Source organism: Miscanthus floridulus, chromosome 5, assembly GCF_019320115.1.
Source record: "Miscanthus floridulus cultivar M001 chromosome 5, ASM1932011v1, whole genome shotgun sequence".
NCBI classification, from domain to species: Eukaryota; Viridiplantae; Streptophyta; class Magnoliopsida; order Poales; family Poaceae; genus Miscanthus; species Miscanthus floridulus.
In genome coordinates, this window is record NC_089584.1 from 17018804 (window position 1) to 17038652 (window position 19849).

Below are 19849 nucleotides of genomic sequence, written 5' to 3' on the forward strand. Positions count from 1 at the left end.
AACCAAAAAGAGGAAAAAACGATAATGACTCAACCAAAGAGCCAAAGCGCCACATAGTTCTTTTAGGGAAAAGAGTCATCATGGGAATTGAGGACAAGTCGGACATGTCAGAAGATTATGAAAAGTATGACCGAATTCCGCCATTCAAAGTGAACAAAGACCCTAGCATCTTGGTAAATGATGAGGACACTCCATGGTTACGACGCGATCATAACCAAGGGACATACATAAAAAAGTTCACTGCTGTGCCCACTTAATGATATAGTGATTTAATGTAGTGTGTGTTTGAGATATTATGTAATAATTGTGAATTCAGATGTTTATTATGTCATGTTTCAAATTAAATCAATGTTTGATTTGGTGGGATTTCTCTCTTGAAAAGTTAAATTAGGATATTGAGTGATGAAAAATTAAAATATTAACGTTAAAATGATGTGAAAACAAATTTCCTGTCCAAAACCAATAGTTTTAATAATTTTAATTAAAGACTACATTTTTGCATTAAGGAAATAATAAATATTAGTTACATTATGTTTTATAATTATAACAAAAAATAAAAAAAGTTAGGTTATAGATTTTTCCTATGTGCAATAAAGAAAAAGAAAATCCATATTTTTAACAAAATAATTTTATGCCTTTTATTTGATTTACTATGTATTTAACAAGAAATTCCATATTTTTATTAAAAAAATTTGCTCAAAACAGGCGGGAAACGAAACTGCAGCCCACCTTTACTCCCGGGTGGGAAGCCCACCCGGGAGTAAAGGTGGGCTACAGTTTCGTGGCCCGCCAAAAAAACCCTTTACTCCCGGTTGGTAATACGCACCGGGAGTAAAGGACCTTTACTCCCGGCTGGTGGCTGGCACCAGGAGTAAATCTCCCTGGTATATAACCGCCTATGCCTGGCGCAGATCGATCCCCTCCTCTTCTTCCTCGTCAAACACCGTCGCCCTTTCTCTCTTCTTCCTCGCGCCGCCGCCGATTCGTCTTCCCCTGCGCATTAGCCCGCCCCCGTGACACCGGAGCCCGTGCCTCGCCTCGTGCAGCCCTCCACCGCCGACGACCTCACGCCGATGACCTCGTGCGGCCCTCCACCGCGTGCGCCCGTGCGGCCCTCCACCGCGCCCGCCCGAGGTGAGTTCTCTCGGCTTTTGTCGTGCATGGTGAAACGACGTCAGTGAGGGCCCGTGCATGGTTGGGGTCTTTTGCTGCTTGTCGTCCATAGCGGAGGAGCCATCAGCTGCTGCCATCGTCTTGGGGCAATGGCATCAGGGAGGAGACAGCGGATCGGAGCACCGGCTGGCCGAAATGGGAGCTAGACGCTATCTGAAACTTAGTTATCTGAAACTTGCTATCTGAAACTTAGTTATCTGAAACTTAGCTAGCTGAAACTTGCAACATCATGACATCACGCACCGATGACACCGCCCTGGCCCGCCTCACGTCGTCGTCATCAGCACACCGGCCACCACGCCGACACGTATATATACGTCATTTGTATTCATATGCATGTATATATACGTCGCGGAGCACTGCCGCCCTCGTTCGCCTATGCGTTTCTATGTATATGGCGGAGCACCGCCGCCCTCGTTCACTCATGTGTACAAACATATATATGACGGAGTGGAGCACCGCCACTCTCGTCACACCGCCCTCTCTCACGACCTAGTCGATCAACATTCGTATTACGTGTCGGCATAAGATATATTGTAGTTAATAAAGTGACTATGTTTAGTTTAAGATATATGATGAATGACTACATGGTTCACATGGTACATAGGATCACAACATCACTCACCGACACCGCCCCGGCCCGCCTCACGTCGTCGTCGTCAGCACGCCGACCCGCCTCACGTCATCGTCGTCAGCACACCGGCCACCGCGCCGACACATATATATACGTCATTTGTATTCATATGCATGTATATATACATCGCGGAGCACCGCCGCCCTCGTTCGCCCATGCGTTTCTATGTATACGGCGGAGCACCGCCGCCCTCATTCACCCATATGTACAAACATATATACGGCGGAGTGGAGCACCGCCACTCTTGTCACACCGCCCTCTCTCGCGGCCTAGTCGATCAACATTCGTATTATCGTTATCGTTAACGCTAAACAATCACACTAGGGCGAATTGCGTCGGTGACTAGGGCGAACCGCGTTGTTGATGTCACCGACGTGGTTCGCCCTAGTCACCGACGCAATTTGCCCTCGGCTGTTTATGTATAGCCCTAATTCGCCCTAGTATCGACGCACATCGCCCTAGTGTGGCGAATTGCGTTCGTGACCGAGGGGAAAGATTTAATAATGCATATTGTTCGTAGATTTTACGCATGTAAGCAAAGATTTGATGTACTATATATTGGTTTTATTTTTTGAAGCTAGATGGCCGACCCAAGAAACATGGATGAGGAGGAGTTGATGAATTTGATTAACACTGGCACTCAAGTTGCCGGTGATGATGGTGCTAAAAATAACGTGTAAGAGGATGCAGATGACGGGAGTCAGTACTTAGCTCTTGAACAAAATGAGCAACAACATATTGGCCAAGTATATATTTTTTATTATTAGCTATATATATTATCATATGTCTTATGTGTGCTCATGACATTAAAAATAATGTTTATGTTTTGTAGCCCTCTGGATCGACATCAACAACTACAACGAAGAGTAAAAATGTTCGAGGTCCCAAAAAGCCATTGGAGGGCCGCTTCATCATCTCGGAGTTCAATGTGGATACAGGCGAACCGGAGGGGCCAAATAAAATGAAATTCGTGCACCACTGTGGTTACCTTGTATGGGACCGGCTCCCGATCAGTACCCGCGAATTGAAGAAGAAGACCAATGCTCCTCATATCAGTTTTGTCTCCGATCATGACAAGACGTTAATTTGGAATGATGTCTTGGAACATTTCATGCTCCAAACAGATGGTTATGATGATATAATAGATGGTGATGAATTGAAGGAGCGAGTTAGGGATTGGGCAATGAAGAAGATGGCCACCCAGTTTTAGACTTGGAAGAAACACCTATACACGACGTATGTCAAGAAGAACATAGCACCAGATTTTACTGTCCTAGGCCCGATCTCAGAGCAGAGGCCCTATTTGGATGAGTTTGTACAGTACAAGACATTGGATAAGGGTGTGAGTTGGGTGATAAAGAACCAACATAATGCCCAACAGAAGACATACCACCATAACTTGGGATTAGGTGGCTACCCGACTGCCATTAAGAAGTGAAACAAAATAGAAGCAGACCTTCTTGTCAAGGGTATCACACCAGAATCACTCGAGTGGGGAGAGCGAGCAAAGAATTGGTTTTTCACTCATGGGAGAACACTGGACCAAGAGACAGGGAAGTGCGTTTATGGCGCAAGACTGCAAGAAGCAGCAGAAAGATTGTTTTATGCTCAGAGAGCTACTGCTAGTGGTGCGTTCAGGCCCAACAAAGAGAAGGATGAACTGACATACGCCATCGGGACTATTGAACACGGTGGCCGAACTAGAGGCAAAGGAAGTGTCTCGTGGGAGCATGGATTCCCTCAGGACAGACCTTCCTACAGAAGCCGTCAGAGAAAGAAGGAAGAAGAGGCACATCGGCTCCAGAGGTTGGAGGAAGCGGTGCGTGAAGCACAGGAGCGGGAAAAAAACCTTGAAGCGAGAATGCAGGAGAAAATCAGAAGGCAAGTGCAAATAGCAGTGAGTGCAAGCAAGCAGACATCAGAGCCAGGAATCAACATTAGCCAATCTGTTCAGTTGAAAAGTAGCTATGCTTCCACAAAGATACCAAATCAAGGAGACACAGGACTGCGCTTCCCTATGGATAACGTCACTGAACCTTGTACATCGTGTGAGCTACACATTCCGAAGGGGAATTCCACAATCAAGGTGGCTATCGGTCTTGTTAATCCTATCGACCGAACCAAGACACCAAGGATTCATGGGAATATAATCCAAGAAGGATATGCTACCATCTCGGTAGATAAAGCTAAAAAAGGTTTTAGTGATTTGCCTCTTGACATTCCTGGAGGTGATGGCAAGAAGACTCTAGGAGAAGCAGAGAAGAAATTCATTCTATGGCGCAAGCGCTACATCATCATTCCTAGGATGTCGCCTCCACCTCCTCCTGAACTACCTCACCATAGGTGCGGATGAAAACACTACATCATTAATTTATATTGGCTTAAATAATTAACAATCTGCTCATAATAATATGTTATTCCTTTTTTTTGTAGCAGATCCTCCCCCAACCTAAATCCAATTGTTCAATCGCCAGATCATCATAGTGCTCTGTACGATGACAATGTGTTGGAAGGCGAGGCTGCATCCACACCATCTCCAAGGAGGTCTCCAACGCCGCAGCCGCCACCTCCAAGGAGGTCTCCAACACCGCTGCCACCACCTCCAAGGAGGTCTCCAATGCCTCCCTCGCCGCCGCCTACCAAGAAGCCAAGTACTAGCAAGAGGCCAGCCCCGCAAACAAAGAACCAGTCTCCGCCGACAAAGATAGCCACCATGAAACCAAGGGCTATTCCTAAAATAATATCTGAAGAGAAGGAAGAAGTAACTGATGCATATAAAAAAGATATGTCCAGATTCTATGACAAACTTAAAAAGAATCAAGAAGCAAGGAGAAACCCGGAGAAACGGTACTTCTTCGTAGCTCCAGATATTCTAAGAAAAAAGGTGGCTTTTTACCAGCAACAACAGCAGGAATCTCATAAGCCATCTAAATCAACGTTAACGGACTATGACCGCACTCTCACCAAGTCAATTGAGGCGTCATAGAAAAAGAAGCGGGTAGGGAAAGGAGTTGCACAACTCGGACAACAATCGCACCAATCAGTCCCCCCGCTAGTTGTTGGTAATGAATATGGTTCGAATTTAGGATTAATGCATCAGGCAAACATACCTCCGGATGTCGATTTGGATCACCTTGGTGAATTTATTGATGAGACTGGTCTCGACCTTTACCAGATGTTTGGTGATGGAAACATTGAGAGTGCGGCGGAGGTTGATATTTGGAAGAAAAAAATTGTACTAGGCCAGAATCTATACAACCCTCAAGCCTTATGTGATCTGGGGACACAAATGTACCTGCTAAACAAGTGGTACATGCAGGCGTCTACCGGTGGAGACTTCTGCGTTGGTGTTAGAATTAGAGACGAACATTGGTTCCGTGGCGATGATGTTATGTATGTTGACTTTGCAGAATTTCATCAACTATGCCACCTGACCTCTCTGGACAAAGTTATCATTAGCTGCTATTGCCTGTAAGTAATAATTCTTTCAATCTATTATTAAACTCATCATATGTGTGTATATGCATATAAATTATCCTAACAAGTACTATATATATGCATATTTACAATGACAGAGCTCAGAAAGGAAGGCTGCAATGAAATTGGTTTTGTTAATCCCCATATAGTATTCAAAGACCCAGTTACTCCAAAGACTAATTGGAAGTCTGAGTCAGAGAGTAACCTCATGAACTTCTTAGTGAACCAACGCCACAAGAAGGATATACTCTTTCCCTACAACTTCAAGTGAGTGTTAATAATGTCGATCATCCTTAATGGCTCATATGTTGATTCTAGTTAATTAATGAGTGTTATGCGTTATATCCTATAAACACATGCAGCAATCACTGGATATTGATGGACATCGATCTGGTGAAAAGTCATTTGATAATCTATGACTCGATGAGAAAACCACAACAAGACTATCAAGATATGATAGATATTATCCAGATGTAATTTTGGTATCTTTAGCAACTATATATACACACAAACATGATGATTAACTATATCTGATGATGTGGTAAATTTTTTATTGGGCAGTGTTTGGAAAACCTTTATTGAGAAGCAACACATGGAAAAATGCAAAGCGCCACTGAATGTAATCCCTTTGAAAGTAAGTCCCCTAAATCGCATCATCTTTATTAATTAAATATAACCGGATCACCAGATTGGATGATAAATCTTTTTCTCGTAAAGTGGTGTCTGAGGCAGGAACATGGGAACAACTACTGTGGTTACTATATTTGCAAGTTTATCAAGGTGGTCTCCCAAAGAACTACAGAGAGACTCAAAGTACGTTAAAAATACACTATATATTTATTTAATTATTATTATTGATTGTGTTATTATGTCTTTATATATATATATATATATATATATATATATATATATATATTAATTTATTTTCCTTTAATTCAAACCTGTAGGCTCGATGGTTGGAGGAAAAGGTCATATGGCAAGACCAAATCAAAGTAATTCAAGAGTCTATAGCCGGATTTTTTAGTGAGCAGGTCATCGATTCCAATGGCGAGTTCTACTTCGACCCAACACTGCCATGGAAGCAAAGCTAGAGGATGAGAAAAACTTGTTATATCACAATAACTGTAATGCAATCTTTTGTAATATATGCACATGAAATAATATAATGTAAAATACACATATGCATGCATGCTTGTATATATATATATATATATATATATATATATATATATATATATATATATATTTCTATGCTTGAATTGTGTGATTTAATACGTTCATTGTGCTTGAACCGAAACATACTATACGCGTGTATAAATGTATAATTAGCAGCGTACAATACGACTTCGAAAACCTATTTTAAAAAGAAAACAAAAAAATGAAAAGAAAAGAAAAAAGGAAAAAACCTTTAGTCCCGGTTCGTATTACCAACCGGGATTAAAGGGTGCCGGCCATCGTGGCATGTCAGGAGGCACCTTTAGTCCCGGTTGGTATTACCCACCGGGACTAAAGGTCCCCCTTTAATTCCGGTTCCTGATCCAGGACTAAAGGACCCCCTTTAGTCCTGGATGCTTGCTCCCGGGTGGTGAATCGGGACTAGAGGGGGTTCCCCATCGGGAGTAAAGCTCTGTTCTCTACCAGTGATAAAAGGGCTGAAAAGGCATGGCTGAAGGTATTGTTCGCCGATTTATTATGAGAGAAAAGCACTATTCATTTGTTGAAATAGTATGGCTCATAAGACAAGTGAATAGGGCCGGCGTGGGGCCAACGCCACGAGGGCTCGACGAGAGAGTTGCCTTGGAGAAGCTTTTACCTACCAGGGGTCGTGAGCTACAAGCTGCTGGCGGGTGTGGATGCGTCGTCGAGCTTCTTGTACCATGCGATGACTCGCGCTTCTTGTTCCACGCACTTGCCGCTGTATCTTTCAACTCGCCGGGTCATCTTCATCGCAACAGTAGTACAGTACCCCCTTCTCTGGTGGTTCCTCCGCCTATAAATATATCCCCGACACGGCAGGTGAAAGTCAAGTACTCTCCTGGCTGTTCAGTTCACTACAATCTCGCCTGGTGCCGTTGCCTTCGCCTCAAAGCTCCAAGCCATATCCCGGCTCGAGCTGAGTTGAGCCTGAGCTGCTTTTCTTTCAAAACTGCTAGCTGCTGATCGGTTATCCGCCGCCCGCCATGGCGATGCTCAACCGAAACATCATGGGCAACGCTGCCGCTGTCCGCGCGGGTGCCCGCCGTCTTCTGCGGCAGGCCCGCGAGGACGTCTCGTCCGTGCTGCTCGTGGTTGGCTTCGTGACTTGCGTCACGGTGGTCCTCGCAGCATCCTCCCGGTCCTGGCCGGCGGAGAGCTTACACGCCAACCCCATCTACCTCGGAGCCGTATTGGGGGCCTTCTTTGGCGGGCTGGCCACCATGTGGGCGGCGCTATGGGTGGCCGACGACGCTGCCCGACGCCGTGCCACCGGACGGATCATCCTCGGCGCCTCCATGGTCCCGATGGTCATCGCCTTCGGCCTCGGCTCGGCAACGACTCCAACCGCCGCTTCGACATCCTTCGCGCTCTAGCTTGACTGAGGTTAGATTAGATCTGCATGTTCATCTCATCCTCCTCCTCTTTCTTTATCGGTCCTTGTCCTTCTCTCTCTTGCTGTTCCCCCTTGCTTGTCCACTTGCTTGTGCACGCCTTCTTCTTGTTGTTTCTGCTGCTGTTCATGTCGTCGTCCTCCTCCTCCAGTCCTCGCTTCTTCACCTGGTTGTGGTTTCCCCCCTGGTTGTTGCCGTTGTTTTCTCATGTTCTTCTACCTCCTTGTCCTTGTTCTCTTGCTCTTACTTCTCCTTCTTCTTCATCCGATTTATACTTTTTCCTCGTTGTTGTTGCTGCTGTTGTTCATTTCCCCGTCGTCCTAATAATCCTCTCGTGCGTGGTGTGCTCATCCTCCCTCCTCCATCGTCCACCCTTCTAGCTTCTACTGGTTCTTGTCTCCTTCACTCCTGCTCCTCCTAGCTTGTCCTTCACCTGGTTGTGCTTTACTATTGTTGTTCATGTGCCCTCCTCCTGTTGTGCTCCACTGCTCCCTCTCCGATCCCTCGTAACTCGTGCACCCCTTCTAACAGCCCCCCTCCTTCTCCCCTTTTTGCCTCTCCTCCTTCACCTGGCTGTGCTTTCCCCTCTGGTTGTTGTTTTAATTTGTTTCTGCTCATGCTTGTCCTCCCTCTTGTGCTCCTTCTCCCACCTTGTCCTTCTCCGCTTTCTCCTTCTTCACTTTCTCCCTTCTGCCACGCCCTCCTCCTGTTGGTCTTCTTTTTTTGGGAAACCTCCTGTCGGTCTTCTTCTCGCAGCATTTGCACTCATCAATCGCCTCTATATATTCTCTAAACACATGGTGTTTATTTATTTGTGGATTTCATTTTTTTTCTAAATTTTTTTGTGGACTTCTTTCTTCCCGTGAATCCGTCGTCTGAAAGATATATAAATAATGGCATTCGTTCTTGCTCTTTCTCTCTAGATCTCTCTCTCCAGTTCATACTTCATTAATGGATCGGAAACGACGACAAGAGAGAGGGTGAATGGGAGCCTCAAATTTCTTTCGAAATATTTAGCCGCTATCTCAAAATCAAGCCCCAAAAGCATGTGCATGTGATGCGAACTGATCAAAGATCAGTTGGTTGGGTTCCTTGTGGGGTGGAACCTGTCCACCCGGATTTAAGTCCTCGACTTAACATGGGTGCTCGTATTTTTCTGGATTTATCGGCACTATACTTTTAGCGTCAGGCGAGTCTCCGTGGGTAGGGAGACGCCTCTCAAAAAAAAAAAGCATGTGCATGTGTGATTATTTGTTTACTTTATTTATCCTTTTTGACGGACAGCTGTCGGCACTTGGCATCACTCCAGTCTCGTTGCCGACCTGTACCGTACGGCCGTGGGCGCCAGCCAATGAATCCTCTAGCTTTCGGTGTGTCAGCGAGAATCTTTTTTGTGATTGTTTTTAGATTCCACATCAACCGGCTATTTGCGCTACTTTAACTTTTTGTAGCCCCTACGTCACCAGGCTTTTTTTTATTGCGTCACCAGGCTATTTGTGCACGCTTTTGAGCACAACGAAGGTTGGAGGAGTATTTTATAGTAGATGGCAGCAGGCTGTTATCTGCAGTAGAAATAGATAACGCGGTAAAGGGCATGCATGGCACTAGCACCGGACCAAGTAATCGGGTCGACGGGGCTTGACAACGACCCGGGTAGGTCGTTGACAAGAACACTACACACAACACAACACTACACGGACGGGCTTAGTAGTCAATAATCACCTTTGGAATTCAACCTCCGTTTACCTTTACTTGTATGTTTGGTTCATAATTTTTATGGTATTCCATCAAAACTTAAAAAACCAGATTTTGGTTGGTGTTGCAACTCTATGTTGGACAATTTCGTTGTAGAAATGATATGGTATTCGATAACAAGATATCTAACACCTTTATGCAGGTCATTTTCAGGACAATCTACCGGATTCGAACATGGTCGCTCTTCATAAAGAGGAGGAAACAAAAAAAAGAACATGAAAAATGGTTGCAGACTTCAGAGACGGTGATCATGGAGGTCTTTGCTAAATCTAGATGGAAGTTCTCGAATAGAATTGAAACTTAGTTTCCATTCTATTCGGCTTTCTAGACGTTTTTTTATCTTATCTCTCCAATGTATCTCGGTATGAGCCTATTAAGAGCTCGTGCTGTATATTTAAACAAATGTGTATGTCATCGAACGATCAATGGACCCCAATTTAATTTCTATCTAAACCTATCCTACTTCTTCCTACCACATGTTAGCTGGATGTGGTCACGGCCCTATACTCTGAGTATCTGACAAAGGGCGTCAATAGTGCCGTTTTATTTCGGAAAAATAAAAACAGGAAAGTAAAAAGTTGGTGAGGTGAGGAAGATGACAGCATGTATTAAGCTTGATCATCAGCTAGGTAAGTAGCACAGAAGATCAGTGTTCTGTGAGCGTCAGCTCCAACGCCTCCAATTTGCACATATATTGCTTTGCAAATTCCAATTCTAATATATGTCCCTTATCATCAAAAGGAAATCTAAAACTGTCCCCACAAAAATAAAATTCTAAAATGCTAGTGCACGCTGCAAGGGAACCTCCGCTCCAGCTTTTGCAGCACTCCGGAGAGGATAGCGCGCCATCTAACACGCTTTCTTCCCTCCGTCTAAGTAAAAGCCACTAGCTAGGCGCCTAGGCGTCACGGGGGGCATAGATAATATTTGTAGGAAAAAAAAAGTATACTAGTTTCATATTTTTTTGATTTAAAATAAATTAGCTATGATTTTTTAGATATGAAACTAGTTTCTTTTTATTACTTTTACGATTAGCCACTGATCCTGTATGTGCATATACCATCTTCTTCTTCTTCTTCTTCTTTGCACTGAAGTTTAATATCTTCTTCCAGATCAAGGCCAGAACTGCGTAGACAAATTTTCCAAGGTCAAGACGACAGGTCGCTGACCAATCTAATTCGGCTCCTCTAGCCTAGCTTTACGAATAGTCTTCGCGAGTCCCTCTCACATGTCACACGTATATATGCATGAGCATTAACGATTAATTTCATGTAAGTACTTACTGTATGTAGTAGCAAAGCAATACTCCGTAATAATCTAATACAAGTTGCAGCGCAGTCTCTCTCTCTCTCACACGCGCACACATATACCGCACTAGCGTATAGTAGTATATCATATCATATCCAACTCATTATTAAGCAACCAGTTTGTAGGCCGTGAATTTTCTGGACGTACGTGTTGCTCTACTAGTCGCCGACACTTTTCCATGCTTGAATAATTAATACTCAAACTTTGTAGAGCATCTTGTCATATTTAATCAAGGCCGCCGGCCGGCAGATCGGTTGCGTGCGTTGAAACTTATGGCTTGTTTTTTTAACTTTTGGGGTGGTGCCTGTCCATATCAAAGCAATAACAGATATTTTCGTGTCATTCTTCTTCGGTGAAGCGTAAATAAAACATAACAATTCGTGCAAATATCAATCCTTTTATTTCACACTAGTAGAGAACAGACCTTTGATCCTCGGCCAAAATGGGCTCTAGTCCCGGAATTTTTTGCCCCCGGGACTAGAAATACCTTTAGTCCCGGTTGGTGGCTCCAACCGGGACTAAAGGTCCCTGCCCAACGGCTACTGCGCCAGACAGAGGTGGCAGGGACCTTTAGTCCCGGTTGGAGCCACCAACCGGGACTAAAGGTATACTTTTACTCCCGGTTGGTGGCTCCAACCGGGAGTAAAGGTCTACTCCCGGGCCGTGGCTGCGCCCGGGGTTGGAAAGTTACCTTTAGTCCCGATTGGATCTATCAACCGGGACTAAATGTTCTCCCTTTATAAATCGGCCGTCTCCTCCTTCCTCCCCGAGCCCGAGCTCAGCACATTTTGAAGCTCACTGCAGTAGTGTTCTTGCTTCCTCCCTCCCTCCATTGTTCCTCCATCCATTCTTCGATTCCTCCGTCGATTCTTCAGTTGTAAAGGTTACCAATCTCATACTCTCATTTTTTACCATTTTCTTATACCATTTTATTCACTATATATATTTATGGTTCTTTATTGTGGTTTTTTTTCATTTGTAAGCAATTTGAGCTCAAAATCACTTTAAGCTTGCATATTTACATGAAAGAAGGTTAAAGTATATATAAATATAAAGTTAGAAAATAGTTAGAAAATTATAGCAAATCCTTACTAGTTGAACTTGCGGACCGTGTTCAGGTCGGCGAGGATGTTCTCTGCCGAGCGGTAACGGACGTCAAGGAGGAGCTTTGATTCTACGAGGGAGAGCGATAACGGTCGTGGAAGACCGTGTTCCCTTCCTCGTAGAATCGGAGCTCTTCCTTGACCAAGTACGGTGCCGTCCGGTGGAGAAATCCTCGCCGAGCTGATCACGTAAGCAAGGTCAACTAGTACGGATGGTTATTTATTCACATGTCCCGATATCGTCGTAGTAGTCTGTCAATCACCGTACCTAAACGTAGTATATATAAATAAAAACTTAGAAAATAGTTAGAAAATTATAGAAAATCCGTACTAGTTGAACTTGCGGACCGTGTTCAGCTCGGCAAGCATGTTCTCTGTCGAGCGGTAACGGACATCAAGGAGGAGCTTTGATTATACGAGGGAGAGCGACAACGGTCGTGGGAGACCGTGTTCCCTTCCTCATAGAATCGGAGCTCTTCCTTGACCAAGTACGGTGCTGTCCGGTGGAGAAATGCTCGCCGAGATGATCACGTAAGCAAGGTCAACTAGTACGGATGGTTATTTATTCACACGTCCCGATATCGTCGTAGTAGTCTGTTATGTGTGTACATTCCCATTCTTCTGTTAATTTGCGGAAATATCATATGAATTACTTACCTGCCGCAGTAAAAGACGAGAACACAATGACCATTAAAAATATCATTGTTTAGAGATCTAGATAATTTTATAGTTTGTTAATTTTATTTGTTTATAAAAGAAGAAATTTATAGTGTATTAAAAAATGAGTATAGAGAGTAGATGGCAACTGCTTCCGGGTCCTCGGCCTCTCATGGGTTTCCAAAGCGACTTAGGCCGGGCCTTCCTCTCATTCCATGCGGCAAGTGTCGTGATGAGATGAAGATTGTGATGGAGTACCGAGTGAAGAAGGAGGGTCCCAACAAGGATCGTATCTTCTACAAGTGTCCGGATCGCAATGTGAGTTATTTTATCGTATTTAATGATTATGGTTAGTTTATACCTATTTTCATGATGGTTGTGATTAAAGTTCTAGTTTTTTGTTTTAATTTCAGTGGGATGGCAGTGGACGATGTTCAGGCTTCTACTGGGAGGAAGAGTATGTTGAACTCGTGCAAAAATATCTTGCACAACAGGCAGATACGGCGGCTAATGAGGCAGTGATCCAGTCGAAGAAGCCCAAAGATGTTGCACAATCGGGGGATCTGTCTGTTTTAGTTGAGATTGGTCGCGAAATCCTTGTGCTCCTGAAATGTATTTTAGCTTTAGTTCTTTTAGTGGTAGTTGGGATTGTCTACATTGTAGCGATGCTTTCATAAATTTGTATCTTTTGTGGTGGCACGCATGTTGTATAAATAATTAATTATGATCTAGGTTTTAATATGATATTTATGTCATGTATTGCAGATGAGCCGTCATTGGATGTATAATGCTGATCGCCGCTCACAAGAGTTCATTGACGGCGTGCATTCTTTATTACGTGCGGCCGAGACAAACAAACGCGACGGTTTCATGTGCTGCCCATGTGCCATATGTAAGAATACGGTGGAATATCCTTGCTCAAGGACTCTTCATTCACACTTGTTCAAGTCGGGTTTCATGCCAAACTATATTTGTTGGACAAAGCACGGAGAAACCGGTGTTGTAATGGAAGAAGATGAAGAAGAACAATGGGACGACAATGATATTATTCCTGATGGTGCGTGCTTCAATGATACTGCAATGGGAGAAGCTGAAGAAGAGGTAGCCGCAGAAGATGAGCCGGCTGATGATCTTTGTCAGGTCATTCGTGATGCACAAAGAGAATGTGAAAGTGAAAAGGAGAAGATCAAGTTCGAGCGGATGCTAGAAGATCACAAGAAATTGTTGTACCCAACTTGTGATGCAGGGCAGAAAAAGTTGGGAACCACACTAGAATTGCTGCAATGGAAGGCAAAGAATGGTGTATCTGATAAGGGATTTGGAGAGTTACTAAAAATCCAAAAGAAGATGCTTCCGAAGTACAATGAATTGCCCGCCACTACCTACGAAGCAAAACAAGTTGTCTGTCCTATGGGGCTAGAAATAGAGAAGATACATGCATGTCCTAATGACTGCATCCTATACCGTGGCAAAGAGTACGAGAAATTGGATGCATGCCCGGTATGCCATGCGTCGCGGTATAAGATCAGGCGAGATGACCCTGGTGATGTTGAGGGCGAACGTCCACGTAAGAAAATCCCTGCCAAGGTTATGTGGTATGCTCCTATAATACCACGCTTGAAACGTCTGTTCAGAAACAAAGAACATGCAAAATTGTTACGATGGCACAAAGAAGACCGTAAGGTAGACAATATGTTGAGACACCCTGCTGATGGGTCCCAGTGGAGAGCAATCGATAGAGAATTCCCGGAGTTTGCAAATGACGCAAGAAACTTAAGGTTTGCTTTAAGTACAGATGGTATCAATCCTTTTGGAGAGCAGAACAGTAGTCATAGCACTTGGCCTGTTACTCTAAGTATCTACAACATTCCTCCTTGGTTATGCATGAAGCGGAAGTTCATTATGATGCCTGTGCTCGTCCAAGGCCCGAAGCAACCTGGCAATGACATCGATGTGTACCTGAGACCACTTATTGATGAACTTCTCATTTTGTGGAATAAAGAAGGTGTACGTGTGTGGGATGAGTACAAACAGGAACACTTTGATCTGCGAGCATTGTTGTTCGTAACAATCAATGATTGGCCTGCTCTAAGTAATCTTTCAGGACAGTCAAACAAGGGATATAATGCATGCACACACTGCTTCGGTGATATTAGAGGTGTATTCTTGAAAAAATGTCGAAAGGTCGTGTACCTTGGCCATCGTCGATTTCTTCCTGCAAATCACCCCGTAAGAAAGAAAGGTAAGCATTTTAAAGGGAAAGCAGACCACCTGACCAAGCCTCGCAACCGAACCGGTGAGGATGTACTCGATATGGTCAATGATGTGAAAGTCGTCTTTGGAAAAGGACATGGAAGCCAACCTATTCCGAAAGACGCTAACGGTCACGCACCCATGTGGAAGAAAAAGTCCATATTTTGGGACCTACCCTATTGGCAAGTCCTGGAGGTCCGTAGCTCGATCGACGTGATGCACCTGACGAAGAATCTTTGTGTGAACCTGCTAGGCTTTATGGGTGTGTATGGAAAGCCTAAGGACACATTTGAAGCACGACAGGACCTGCGTTGTTTGAGAGAAAGAGACAACCTGCATCCAGAGAAGACAGATGATGGACGCCATTACTTACGTCTAGCTACAGAACTCCTCTTTGGTAGATCCGTATATTGAGACACACAAGGATCTCTTACGATCCGAGTTTCCAGGCAAGACTGAAGCTTGGATTACGCATAAGCACATGGAAACTTTCGGCGGTTGGTTGCGAAAAAAATGTCAAGGTGATGAGAGCATCCATGAGCAACTGTATTTATTGGCTATGCAACCATCATGGCATATCGTCACATACAAAGGGTACGAGATAAATGGGAACATATTCTACACAGTAGCCCAAGATAAAAGGAGTACCAACCAAAACAGTGGTGTCCGCATAGATGCCACAGACCTGAATGGGAATAAGCAGACATATTATGGACGCATAGATGAAATATGGGAACTAGAATATGCACCTACTTTGAAGATCCCATTGTTCAAGTGCCAATGGGTCAAGGTGACCGGAGGCGGAGTAACAGTAGACAACGAGTATGGAATGACAACAGTAGACCTTAGTAATATTGGGTACAAAGACGAACCATTCGTCCTTGCCAAGGATGTGAATCAGGTGTTCTATGTCAATGATATGTCTACCAAACCAAAAAGAGGGAAAAACGATAATGACTCAACCAAAGAGCCAAAGCGCCACATAGTTCTTTCAGGGAAAAGAGTCATCGTGGGAATTGAGGACAAGTCGGACATGTCAGAAGAATATGAAAAGGATGACCGAATTCCGCCCTTCAAAGTGAACAAAGACCCTAGCATCTTGGTAAATGATGAGGACACTCCATGGTTACGAAGCGATCATAACCAAGGGACATACGTAAAGAAGAAGTTCACTGCTGTGCCCACTTGATGATATAGTGATTTAATATAGTGTGTGTTTGAGATATTATGTAATAATTGTGAATTCAGATGTTTATTATGTCATATTTCAAATTAAATCAATGTTTGATTTGGTGGGATTTCTCTCTCAAAAAGGTAAATTAGGATACTGAGTGATGAAAAATTAAAATATTAACGTTAAAATGATGTGAAAACAAATTTCCTGTCCAAAACCAATAATTTTAATAATTTTAATTAAACACTACATTTTTGCATTAACGAAATAATAAATATTAGTTACATTATGTTTTATAATTCTAACAAAAAATAAAAAAAGTTAGGTTATCGATTTTTCCTATGTGCAATAAACAAAAATAAAATTCATATTTTTAACAAAATAATTTTATGCCTTTTATTTAATTTACTATGTATTTAATAAAAACTATTGCATTTCTATTGTATTTAACAAGACTATTGCTTAAAACAGGCGGGAAACGAAACTGCAGGCCACCTTTACTCCCGGGTGGGAAGCCCACCCGGGAGTAAAGGTGGGCTGCAGTTTCGTGGCCCGCCAAAAAAAAGCCTTTACTCCCGGTGCGTGTTACCAACCGGGAGTAAAGGTATACCTTTACTCCCGGTTGGTAACACGCACCGGGAGTAAAGGAACCTTTACTCCCGGTTGGTAATACGCACCGGGAGTAAAGGGTTTTTACTCCCGGTTGGTGGCTGGCACCGGGAGTAATTCTCCTCTGCTATATAACCTCCAGTGCCTGGCAGATCGATCTGCTCGTCTTCTTCCTCGTCGAACACCGCCGCCCGGCCTCTTCTTCGACCTCGCGCCGCGTCGGTTCGCCTTCCGTGACACCGGCGCCGCCGTCTTCTTCCTCGTGCGGCCTCCACCGCGCGCGCCCGTGCCCCTCCTCCGCGCTTGCCCGTGGCCCTCCACCGCGCCCTCCTCCGCGCCCGAGGCCCTCCTCCACCGCGCTGTTGCCCCACCGCGCCGGCCCGAGGCCCTCCAGTAGGTACACTGCCGAGCTTCGAGGTGATATATTCGTCGATCTCTTTGTACATTCGTCCGAGCCCTCCACTGCCGAGTTATAGATCACATCGAAAACTACAACTTTGGTGTAAGCCATGTCAACGGTCGAGGTCGATTGAAAATTCCAAATTTTGAATCACAAAATCTATAGAAACTAAAAATGAATATTTGGAACTCTAAATGATTTTAAATAAAAACATATCTTAAGGCAAGTTTTGAATATTTGGAACTCTAAATGACAAGTATAATTAAGGATCACCAATGAAATTATTTTAGAAATTAATTAGATCGATGTAAATCCATGGCTTGTATAATAAACACGCTATATATTATTTGGAAACAACGCTACGAACCATCCGCTAATGATCCAGCCCATCAACCGCCATATATTCATCACTATATGATATGCCATTATTTCAAGATGCAGTTTCAATAGAAGAATTTTTTCTATCTTCATAGATCAATGTTTGTTAACGAAATTTTATCCAAATATATTCATGTAGGGTCTTTTTTTTTGAAGGATTTGTTGTAGGATATATAATGGTCAAATAGGAACTCAATTTTGATACCCAGTTTATAAACTAAGCGTTTTTTAGTTTATCAAAAATATCACATGTTTCTTCATTTGTGAACTTTGAATATACAGATATAATAAATATTAATGTTGCTAAAGTAATATGAGCATTACATATTTTTTCCGGGAAGACTATCTTCAAACTTTATATCATAGCATCAGAGATCGCCTGTAGAAGAAGAAAATAAATTCTTATCATTTCGGAAATAGTAATGGTTATATGAGCAATAAGACACGTATACTTACATTTCATAATGGCTTATACTTATATTATTAACATAGAATTTTCTCATATGATGAATGACTACATGGTTGATCACATGGTTTCGTCCTTATATACGTCATTTGTATTCATATGCATTTCGTCCATGCGTTTCTATGTATACGGCGGAGCACCGCCGCCCTCGTTCACCCATGTGTACAGACATATATACGGCGGAGTGGAGCACCGCCACTCTTGTCACACCGCCCTTTCTCGTGCCCTAATTCGCCCTAGTACCGACGTAGTTCGTCCTAGTGTGGCGAATTGCGTCCGTGATCGAGGGGCAAGATTTAATAATGCATATTGTTTGTAGATTTTACGCATGTAATAAGCAAAGATTTGACGTACTATATATTGGTTTTGTTTTTTGAAGCTAGATGGCCGACCCGAGAAATATGGATGAGGAGGAGTTGATGATGAATTTGATCAACACTGGCACTCAAGTTGCCGGCGATGATGGTGCTAAAAATAACGTGCAAGAGGATGAAGATGACGGGAGTCAGTACTTAGCTCTTGAACAAAATGAGCAACAACATATTGGCCAAGTATATATTTTTTATTATTAGCTATATATATATATTATCATATGTCTTATGTGTGCTCATGACATTAAAAATAATGTTTATGTTTTGTAGCCCTCTGGATCGACATCAACAACTACAACGAAGAGTAAAAATGTTCGAGGTCCCAAAAAGCCATTGGAGGGTCGCTTCATCATCTCGGAGTTCAATGTGGATACAGGAGAACCGGGGGGGCCGAATAAAATGAAATTTGTGCACCACTGTGGTTACCTTGTACGGGACCGGCTCCCGATTAGTACCCGTGAATGGAAGAAGAAGACCAATGCTCCTCATATCAGTTTTGTCTCCGATCGTGACAAGGCGTTAATTTGGAATGATGTCTTGGTACATTTCACGCTCCAAACAGATGATTATGATGATATAATAGATGGTGATGAATTGAAGGAGCGAGTTAGGGATTGGGCAATGAAGAAGATGGCCACCCAGTTTCAGACTTGGAAGAAACACCTATACACGACGTATGTCAAGAAGAACATAGCACCAGATTTTACTGTCCCAGGCCCGATCTCAAAGCAGAGGCCCTATTGGGATGAGTTTGTACAGTACAAGACTTCAGAAGAGGGTGTGAGTCGGGTGATAAAGAACCAACGTAATGCCCAACAGAAGACATACCACCATACCTTGGGATCAGGTGGCTACCCGACTGCCATTAAGAAGTGGAACAAAATGGAAGCAGACCTTCTTGCCAAGGGTATCAGACCAGAATCACTCGAGTGGGGAGAACGTGCAAAGAATTGGTTTTTCGCTCATGGGGGAACACTAGACCAGGAGACAGGGAAGTGCGTTTATGGCGCAAGACTGCAAGAAGCAGCAGAAAGATTGTTTTATGCTCAGAGAGCTGCTGCTAGTGGTGAGTTCAGGCCCAACAGAGAGAAGGATGAGCTGACATACGCCATCGGGACTATTGAACATGGTGGCCGAACTAGAGGCAAAGGAAGTGTCTCGTGGGAGCATGGATTCCCTCAGGACAGACCTTCCTACAGAAGTCGCCAGAGAAAGAAGGAAGAAGAGGCACACCGGCTCCAGAGGTTGGAGGAAGCGGTGCGTGAAGCACAGGAGCGGGAAAAAAACCTTGAAGCGAGAATGCAGGAGGAAATCAAAAGGCAAGTGCAAATAGCAGTGAGTGCAAGCAAGCAGGCATCAGAGCCAGGAATCAACATTAGCCAATCTGTTCAATTGAAAAGCAGCTGCGCTTCCACGGAGATACCAAATCAAGGGGACACAGGACTGCGCTTCCCTGTGGATGACGTCACTGAACCTTGTACAACGTGTGAGCTACACATTCCG

General features: G+C 43.7%; 1 long non-coding RNA gene across 1 annotated transcript; it reads left to right on the forward strand.

The window, feature by feature from the left end:
* The first annotated feature begins 7317 nt into the window (after positions 1-7317).
* On the forward strand, positions 7318-10080 carry LOC136451643 (uncharacterized). The gene is made up of 2 exons (XR_010758622.1): positions 7318-7864; positions 9770-10080. It is a non-coding gene; the product is annotated as an uncharacterized lncRNA (long non-coding RNA).
* Positions 10081-19849: the final 9769 nt, after the last annotated feature.